Genomic DNA, 10,425 nt, shown 5'->3' with positions numbered 1-10,425 from the left:
CATACAAAAATATTGGCAAAAAGCCAGTAAATCGAAAGGATAGCAAAACAAACAACATCAAAGAAACTAAGAGGGCACTACACAGTAATTTTCTTCAACAAGTCCTCCACCTTCATCACCAACTCATCGTAAGTAGCCCCGACAACTTTAAGGTCTTCCAGATCCTTGTTTGATTTTTTGTCCTTTTTGCCTCTGGTACGAGTTCTAGGACCTTGAACTTCCCCTGTTCCTTCCATTTCTGGGTCAATGTCTAGAATTTCCTTATCATCATCCAGCTTGCTGATGAGAGTGTTGGTGTTGTTGGCTGAATTCTTCAAGATGTTGAGGCTCTGTTCAACAATTCTCTTCAAACACTCCTCTATTTTACCAATTTTGCTAACAGTATCCATGAGAATGTGGTCGTTAGTGTCAGCAAGATTCTTTCTTTCCAGTGAATCCTTCTCAATTTTTTCAAACTTGGGATTGAAAGCATCTCTTATGTCTTTAGCTTTGGTGATGGTACTTTTTTAGGTCCTCAATGAAGTTCGCCATGGTTTTCCCTTCCCCTGTATTGATGGTTTCTAGGATCAGGATTCTATTATAGAGTTTTTTATTTTCGTTCGCAGCTTTCTTGTAACCATTGATGAGCCACTCGATAATTTCCATTAAAACATGAAAACCCTTGGGGGGAGGATTAGGTGGGTGGTCAACTTATTTAGGGGTAGCCATTTCCACTTTAGGGGTGTGTAGTGTGGTGGTGTCAATAGCCCTAAGAGCCTCTTCCAATGTCTCCTTTTCTAAATTTTGGTCGTTATCCAGGTCCCTAACCTGCTTTTGAGCTTTCGGTTCCTTAACAATCTCCTCTTTCTTCTTGTGCATTTTTCTGGCCTAGGTGTGAACTTTAGTCCTCTTCTTTAGCTGCCCTTGAGGGTACTCCTCCTCAGAGTCGTCTGAAGTCTCCTCTTCTAAAGAAATGCTAATCAGGGGTTTACCTTTGGTCTTTTTCCCCTTGGAGGATGAGGATCTGGTTTTGTTGTATTTCCTCTTCTTACCACTATCATAATTTGAGACCTCCATGTTGTCCTCAGTGTCAGTCGTGGGGTCTCTTTCAGATTCCTCATCCTTTGAGAAGGCAAGGTTAGACCCCTCATCCTCAAAATCCATAGAGGTTTGCATGCGAGCAATTTGGTTGGCCTTAAGATGGTCATAGATGAGGACCATTAGGCCTTGGTGCATGGCCATATCACCCCGTGGGTTCTCTTTGTGGGCCTTGATGGATGTATTCATCAAACAAAGTAGAAAATAAGGAAAATTTACCTTATCATTGTGCCTAAAGTGGTTCAGTAGGACAAAGTGATAACCATAGACTTTGGTGAACCTACCATCTAGCATGATATATTGCATTAAAACAAAGAGAACTTCCCACTAGGGTTTGGTAAAAGCCTTTGGCCTGTAGTAGGTTTTGCTCAACTTTACCAGTTAGTTCATCTCTTTCTCCATGTCCAAGTATCTTTCTATAGCTTCCCTACTGAATTTCCTATCTCTGTAGAAGTTGCACCCATCTCTTTTGAGGCCCGTAGCTTGAGCAATTAGATCCTCGTCAATTTCCACAGTCTGATCTCCCATTCTCGACATTCCCTTCTTCTAGTTTTTACAGAAAAAGTTGGTGACCATGTCATCACGACCATGGAATCTCTCCATGAATTTTGAGAGGCCACCCTTCTACAGAATACCCCAAACCTCCTCCTTTTGTTTCCATTCTTTATAGCTACTTGGTTCGTATCGCCTCCTGTTGCCACCCATTTTGTCATTGTTCAACACTAGATTTTGAAACTTGCAGAGCAAATTGGCCAGAGAGCTTTACAAAATAATTAGAGTCACCCAGAAAGAATGGGAACTTATGGCGATGATAATAGAATTAATTAATATCTCATTATTATAGTGACTCGAAGAACTCAAATCAATTCTTTTCATAGTTTTCCTATCCATCGAGAATCTTAGGAGTACTTCTATAACGATCATGACAAATGATTTGCCTAACATCTTTGGGGAGTACATGTTCTCTCATCCACATGGTCATTACTTATTTACTATTGCGATGGTGGCCCAGTTAGCAGAACCGTTGGCCTCCTGGTAAATGTGGGAAATGTAGCTTTTTTGGAAGGTGCAAATGAGGTCTCTAGCAGAGGTAATAATGTTGTTGATTGACCAAGAAGGTTTTGAGACCCCCTTAAGACAATTTATGATATTTTTTGAATCCCCTTCGATCCAAAGGTAGGGACAATTCCATTTTTTGGCTAGGAGGATACCTTGGAGAGAAGCCATTGCTTTGGCTTTATGGTTAGTTTGAACCCCAATAGGGACAGCAACCATTTCCTTGCACATTCCTTTGTCATCTCTTAGAACAGCTCCACAACCTAAAGGACCCAAGTTACCTTTGGTAGAACCATCAAAATTAACTTTGAACTAACCTTGGGGAGGAGTTTTCCAAATAGCATCAAGCCTTTCATTATGAAAGAGGTTAGAGCTATCAAAACACTTCATGTTCCAAGCCCTAAGAATTATAGCTTCTTGAAGGTTGTTCGCAACACAAGGACCCTCATTGATCTCTATATTCTCCTGAATAACCCATTGGATTTTCTAGAACACAATATCCTGGTTGAGTGAAACATCCTAGAAGATTCAGTTATTTCTTTCTTTCCAAAGACCCCAAAGGATGTGAGGAAGCGAGAGCTTCCATAAATAACTCAAAAAAGAGTTAGACCATTTTATGTTCCAGGAGGAGAACAAATCTGAGATGGTTTTGGGGAACACCCAGGTAATACTAAAACTAATGAGGAACCTTTATCAGTATTTGTTACTTTTCAACTGATAGAAGAATTAAAGCTGTAAAAGGTAAAATTAGGGTTTGAACCCTAATAGTGATGCATTTATTATGGTAGGTGGTAGCGTGTTTAAAAGTTACTTTTGTCATCATTTCTACTTACCTATTTTCAGAGAAGATTTTTTTTTGCCTAAGCAGTGCAACCAGAGCGATTCATCTTGCATTTGAAAGAATTTAGAAAGGAATTTTGCACAAGATCTTGTAGCCACTTGGTGCTATCAGTGTAAAAGTCAAAGTGGTAAGCAAACATCCAGAGAAGTATGTTTTTCTTGACATCAACAAACCCTAAATTTGGAGAGTAAAGATATTTCTCATTGAAACATTCTTATCATTTGGAATCCGTTTGATATGGTATCTGCATCTAATATCTCCTCTAGTTCTAATGATCCTGGGGATACACTTGAGCTTCATAATATGATATATAATGCCCTATCTCAAATTCCCGTTGGATTCATTGTTGAAGGTGATGTTTTAGGATATATTGATTGCAAACTAGAAGACCTAGGGTTCCTAGTAATTCACTCCCAATTGAGTCTATTATGTGGAGAGGATAAAAATAATAAACCTAAATATATCATAATAGAGATGAAGAAATTGCATAATGCACTATACTTTCTCAAAGAATTTATAGAGGAACACATCAGGATCAGCCTTGGTAGGGTTCATGATGACAAGATGTACCTTGAATGAACCCATCACATTACACCGGAGGTAATTCATGCCATGACTAGATTCTGCAATGTTGGGGAAGTCCCTATTCTTTGAAAGATCCCCAAAACCAAAGTAATAGAGATTATCGATTCTGTGAGTGACCAACGAGCAATGACGGTCAACACCATTAGAGAAGATTTGGTGAAATATGCATGTATGGTAATTGGGTATAGAATATTCTATGCTAGCAGAGTGAATTATGTTCCTTCAACTGCGGTGCATGCCGCTTATAGGATGATAAAGGAAAATATAGAATGTGACTTATGTACCTATATGCAGAAAAAACTCATAGATATCCTTAAGTCAATAAAATTGGACAAAACTCAGAGGTTTAAGTTTGGTCAACTACTTGTTGGTTTATTTTTCTACTTTGAAGGATATTTTCCTAGAGTCGGTGATGTTCAATGGTCAACTAACCTATTGGTTTCCAGACAAATAAAGGAGAGTCTACAAGTAGTAGGAACTGCATATCCGGAGACTCTCAATAGGTATTTTGATGAACTCAAACCTAAGATGAACCAGAGAATGAGAATATCTGGTGATTTAGTTAAGAAATATGAAGATGATATATGTTCCACCATCAAAATAGACCACTGCATAATGGAAGCGGTTGAACCCAGAAAAGATGTAGCTAGGCCTATTGGCTATGAAGTGGTAAATGATATATTGATAGGGTATGCCTATACCCTACTAGCTTCACCACTAGAACCCATGAAGAAGAGGACCAATACTTATTTAAAGAGGATTAAAACCTACTAAGGTACCAAAGTAGAAAAAGGGTAAAGCAGTGCCATTAGTATCAACATCGATTACATCTACTAGTCCTAAAGTGACCAGAAGGTCACCTAATAAAAAAGAAACTGGAGGCTATTCCAGCAAAGGTATTCAAATTGAAGAGGAAAACCAGGAATGACTCACTAGATCCAAAAGACTCTGAATGAGAGATAGAAGTAAAGAAGACAAGGCAATCTACCAAGAAGATGAAGTCAATTGGTAATGTACCAACAACTTCTGCACTGGCAAATATAGATATTTCTTCTTACAAACCTATGACACATTGTCAAAGGACCATAAAGAACATTAGAAGAAAAGTTCTTGATGATTTAAAAGACTATTTTGATGATTTTAATGATAGTGAAAAGGAGGATGTTGAACAAGAACTTATTAAATATCTATGTATTAATGATCGATCACCTTTTGAAATTAAATCAATTATTTCTAAATATTTGTATGGTTCTTTGGACAACAAATGGTGCATTGTCATTGAAAAAGAGAAAGACATTAGGGAGAAATTTTTTGCTCAATACTTTCTAGATACCTCTAATTCAGAATTGTTTGAAATCATTGACAAGAACAAAGGTATTTTCCTCATGCAAAGAAGGAGACTTCAGATACTCGAAGGCAAATATTCTAAAGTGGTAAAAGACACCCATTTGAAGGTTAAAACTTTTTCCAACATGCAAAAAGTATAAAAAGCTAATCAGTTAGCTGAGCAAGAGCCTGACCTATCCATAGCCAAACCAGATGTATCCTTTGACAATATGGGTGAAAGAATAGAAGAACAAAATGACCCCATTGATGTTAATGCACTAGATATGGAGGATACCACTTGAGATAAGGAGGAAACTGAAAAAGAAAGAGTAGAGAAAGAAAAAGAAGAGAAAGTGGAAAAAGAGAAACTTGAAAAAGAGAAAGCGGAGAAAGAAAAACAAGAGAAAGAGCAAGTGGAGAAAGTGTGAAAAGAGAAGAAGATGGAAGAAGAGGAAAAGAAGAAGAAGGAAGAAGAGAATAAGAGGAAGGAAGAAGAGGAAAAAAAGATGAAGGAAGAAGAGAAGAAGAGGAAGGAAGAAGATAAAAAGAAGAAGAAGGAAAAAGAGAAGAAGAGGAAGGAAGAAGAGGAAAAGAAGAAGAAGGAAGAAGAGGAGAAGAGGAAAGTCAGAACAAAGAAAAAGGAAGAGGAGAAAAAGAGAGAAGAAGAGAGGAAGAGATAGGAGGAGAAAGTGAAGGCTGCCATGGTAGCCCAAGAAAAAGAAGATGAGGAGAAGAGAAGACAAGAAGAGTTTAAGGCCAAAGAAGGAGAATAGATTCCTAAGGCAACTAGAGATCAAACCAAGAAGGTTGATTCCACCGGTTCCATTGATTTGACTCTTGCCTGTCTGACCCAATCGGTTGATGAGACTGAGCTACTGTGAAGTATTGAATTAGCATAGGAGAGATTGGAAGAATTGAGGAAAAAGAAAGAGCAGGATGTCATTTAGTTTGTTGTTGACTCCCTCTCCAATCTAATCCTTAGTACTAACCTCCCCAGTACCGAATCCTTGCTAGCTAAGATCAAATTTTTTTCAATAGTAGTTGATGACCAGGTACAATGTTTGGAAGATATTGTCTAGGCCACAACAAAGAAAATCCATGAAAAGACACTCATAGTTGCCTTAGTACAACACATGAATGAAGATCGGGAAAAATTACTTAAACAAAAAGGTGATATAAGTTCAGCTGTGGGTGAAGGTCACCTACTCTTGAGTAAAATCTACCAACCTCACCTATTTTGTGAAGATGCTCTGAAACAAAAGACAGTATTAGAAAGGGAGTTACAGAAGTACATCAGCAACTTCAAACTACCCTATGATCTATTCATAGCCTATGGACACATTATTCATCATTATCACCATCAGATTGCAAATCTTGACTTAGAGATCTACAATCAGACTCGAGATCTGTAGGAGCTTCAGTTGCTCCTATTGCCAAAATTGTAGGTTCTTCATAAGTGCTTCCTAAACTTAGAGGCTATTATTGTGACATAGGAGTTGAGCACTATAGATGAGATGGAAGAATTATCCTTCCAGATGAAGACCGAGAGTGAAATTGCTGCCTCACTTCTTGAGTCGTGGTCTTTAGACATGAAGAATTTCATGCAAAACTTTAAATCTCCTTTTGAGAAGTTTTATTCTTTATTGTCATGAACACATAATTTGTTTTTATATTATGCAAAATGGCAATATTTTGAATTAATTTTTCATTGTTTGCAAAGGGGGAGTAGTGTATCTTAAAATTTTGGCGAGTATTACAAATTCCTGCACATACTTGTAATTTTTGCAAAGGGAGAAGTGTATATGCTTAGGGGGAGTAATTTTGCTTATGGCATCTATTTTTATTTTGCAAAAGCACTTGGATGTAAAAAAGTTTCCTAAGTGTTACCATCAATGCCAAAGGGGGAGATTGTTGGTATTTTGATGATGTTTAGTTGTGATTGTCATTGATGGACACACACTTATTTAATGTATGAATTATTCTCAACCGGTAGCTGTTCTAACTGGTATTGTATGTATAGTCTTTATTTCTTGAAGACTATTGATGTTGTGAAAAAAATGCTTACTAGTCTTAGAATGACCAAAGACCCCAAGTGGTATGAAGATCTCAAGTTGAATGAAGACCCCGAGTGAAAGTTAATCTTTTTATCAGAACACTATGTTCCAATTTTCCAGTCTTCACTTGTTAACCAGTGATCAATATATTTAGTTAACCAGTATACATGTCATGTGTGATGAGTTATCATCCACCGACACTATGGTGTTGTTTCAGTGTCATGTTACCAAATGTGTCTAGATGCACTGTACCTAGGAAATTGTAGTCTAATATTATTAGACCGACATGAAATCAAGTTCCTATATAAGGACATCATGTCTAGGATTTTCGATATAGAAGAGAAGTTGATATGTGTGAGTCTTTGAGAGAAGATTAGGTCTGATCGATAAAAGGTATCTTGTGACTAAGATTGAGAGTACAAAATATAGAAGACTGAAGTAATGTTTGAATACATTAACGAGGACTTCTCAAGGATCTAATCAAGCATTATGTGCTACTATCTAGTTCATTCACTTATTGATTACTAATATCTTTGAAAAGTCTGAAACCCTTAACCAGGTAGGCTCATCCAAGCCTATTGTAAATTCTCTAACAAGGTGGTTCACAGTTGTGAATCTGAAATCCTTTAACAGGGTAGCCTCTCACAGGACTTATCTCCTAATAGAGATCTAGATTCCTAACTGTATCTATTTTGGTGAAGAACATTGTAAGACCTTAACTGGTTTGACCTTAACCGGTCTGGTTACTATTTTGCAGATAGTTGACTTGTGAGTTTTACTCACCAGGATTTTTTTTCCCATTTGGGTTTCTACGTCAAAACACCTTGTGTTATGGCAATTGCACTTTTGTGGGTGAATGTTTTGTTTTCTATTTTGCTTGTTTATGTTCTAATCAGTTTATTGTTTAACCTGCTACACCGGTCTGTAGTTAAACTGCTTATACTAATTCACCCCCCTCTTAGTATTCATCACAAATTTCATTTCAACCCCTTGCAATCCACTTGGCATTTGCATCCTTATTTCTCTTGGATTTTGATGTAGTGGATTTAAACCCTCTTTTGAATGTAAAGTATTTCCCAAGAGAAAATCATTCTAGTGGTTTCCTTTATCTCTCCTAGGTGGGGAACCACTAGGATCGAATTTTCCACTTTACACATTCATACATACATACATACATACATATATATATATATGTATGTATATGTATGTATATTTATGTACATATGTTGGAAATTGACACTCAATTGGTTGGTTTCACTTCTCATTCATGGCAACATGGTATTTTGTTTCAACTCCATGTTTTGGTTTAGTTGTGTACCGACATGCATTTCATAGATAGTACACCGACACTGGCACCGGCCAAACAGAAGGATTTCATTGGTTACCAACAATGCAGGCCAACATGGTTTGGAATATGGTTATCGATATTGGAGGCCGACATCTCTTGGATCCGGCATTGACAATTATTTTTTATATTGATGCATTTATGTTATCTAGCTGACATATAATTTGATATTGTAATTATCTTTGTAGCCTGACATAAGGCATGATAAATTGTATAGGGTATAGATGTCAGTTGGATTCAATCATTTCGATATAGAATAATAGAGATGGTGATGGATATGTGAACATTATATAATGAAAAATATATCAAAGATATTTTCTATGTGAGGATATTTATGTAAGGGTTATTTCGGTAAAGGGTTTAGGGTTTTAGACTAGAATAGACAGAGCTTAAACCGGAACTCTATTTTGGCATAGAAGATGCTATTTTAGCAGTTCAACACTTCTCTGGATTGTAGTCCAGATTTATATGTAGTCAGTGAGGCTCCATTTGTGATTGAGTAGTGTGCTCTAGGATGTAAGCCTTCTTGGAAGTGCAGGCCCCTTATATTTTGCAATATCTCTTCATATGGCTAGTGGATTGATATTGTGGGTCACAAATCCCACCGTAGTTTTTCCTCTTTGTGGTTTTCCATGTACAATTTTGTGTTATGGTTCTCATTTATGTGATTGGCTTATTGATTTTTTTATGTCTTTCAATTTTGTATGTACTAGTATACCGGTTGGTGTATGCATGTTTTCATCAGACTAAAATTGATCATTCTGGTGAAACATTGATTCACCCCCCCTCTTAGTGTTATTAGATTCCAACAATTGGTATTAGAGCCTTATGCCTTAGAGGAAGTTTAACAGCTTGAGGAAGATCATGAATCCAAAATCCATGGATATGTGTTTAAAGAAGCAACTTAAGATGGCACTTGAAGATTACGATATTGAAACATTGAATAAATTAAACCTACAGGATGAATTGAATTTTGCTAAGGAATTTATTCTTGTCCTACAAGAGAGGCTATCATCTGTTCAAGCTAGGAGGAAGGAACTTTTGCAAACTCGGGATGATGAAGAAAAAGATGCACTTTAGGAACAATGTCAAAAATTGAATCAGGAGAACATGGTTATGAGAAATGAAATGTAAGTTACAACTATAAGAATCTCTAAAGAGATTGAGGAGTGAAAGAAAAAGGAAGAATATCTTGTTGTATCCCTGAAGAACAAATTTGAAAAGTGTGGTAGGTTGGTTCATGAGAATGATATGTTGAAAAATGATTTAGTACAATCCCAGAGTAATGAACAAGACATTGAGAGACAAATGATAATTCTAAGAGAAGATCTAACTAATGCAAGTGAGTATAAATAAAAAATCAAGATTAGCTCAGCACAGCTAGATGAATTATTAAAGAGATAAAGGCAGAGTGGAGATTCTAGTGGTCTCAAATTTGAGAAAGGATAGAGTTTAAGTACTACTAATGAAGATCAAAATCATAAGGCACCAATAAGGTAATTTAGTGCTTTTAAATTTAATGGTAGATGTTTTGTTGGAATAGATTTGGTCACATGGCTAGACAATGTAGAAATAGAGCAAATCAAATCCTTGATTCTGCTCCCAGTAAATGTTCTAAATGCAATAAGTATGTCCTAAGACAAAATATTGTAGAATGAATGTTAAATGCTACACATGTGGAAAGTTTGGACATATGGCTAATTAGTGCAGGTCAAGCTATTATACTAGTTTTAGCAAAGAAATTCAAAGGAAAAATGTTACATGTTATGCATGTAATGAGGTTGGACATATTGCTAAATTTGGTAGAAGCAGAAATTCACTAGTTGGTAATGGAGGATCAAGTGAGAAAGGGAAAGAGAAGGTTAGTGAAATCTGACAAGATCATACTCAGAGATGGGTTAGGAAGACTGAAGAACAATAATCAGATGGAAATCCACCAGTTACTTATTCGGTAGAGGAGGTTGCTCCTGCACTAACAAGTAGCTCATTCGGTAACTAGGCATATGCCTTAGGAGTAGGAAAAATTGATGAAGATGTTGCATATGCCCCAGGAAGAGGTTCTGGAAGATGTTCCACATATTGGAGATACTTATCCAGCATGGATACATTCTGTTTGAGATTCAGTATCTTTCACTAGAGGT

This window comes from Cryptomeria japonica, chromosome 4 (genome assembly GCF_030272615.1).
Source record: "Cryptomeria japonica chromosome 4, Sugi_1.0, whole genome shotgun sequence".
Lineage (NCBI taxonomy): Eukaryota > Viridiplantae > Streptophyta > Pinopsida > Cupressales > Cupressaceae > Cryptomeria > Cryptomeria japonica.
Note: the sequence above shows the minus strand (reverse complement) of the source record.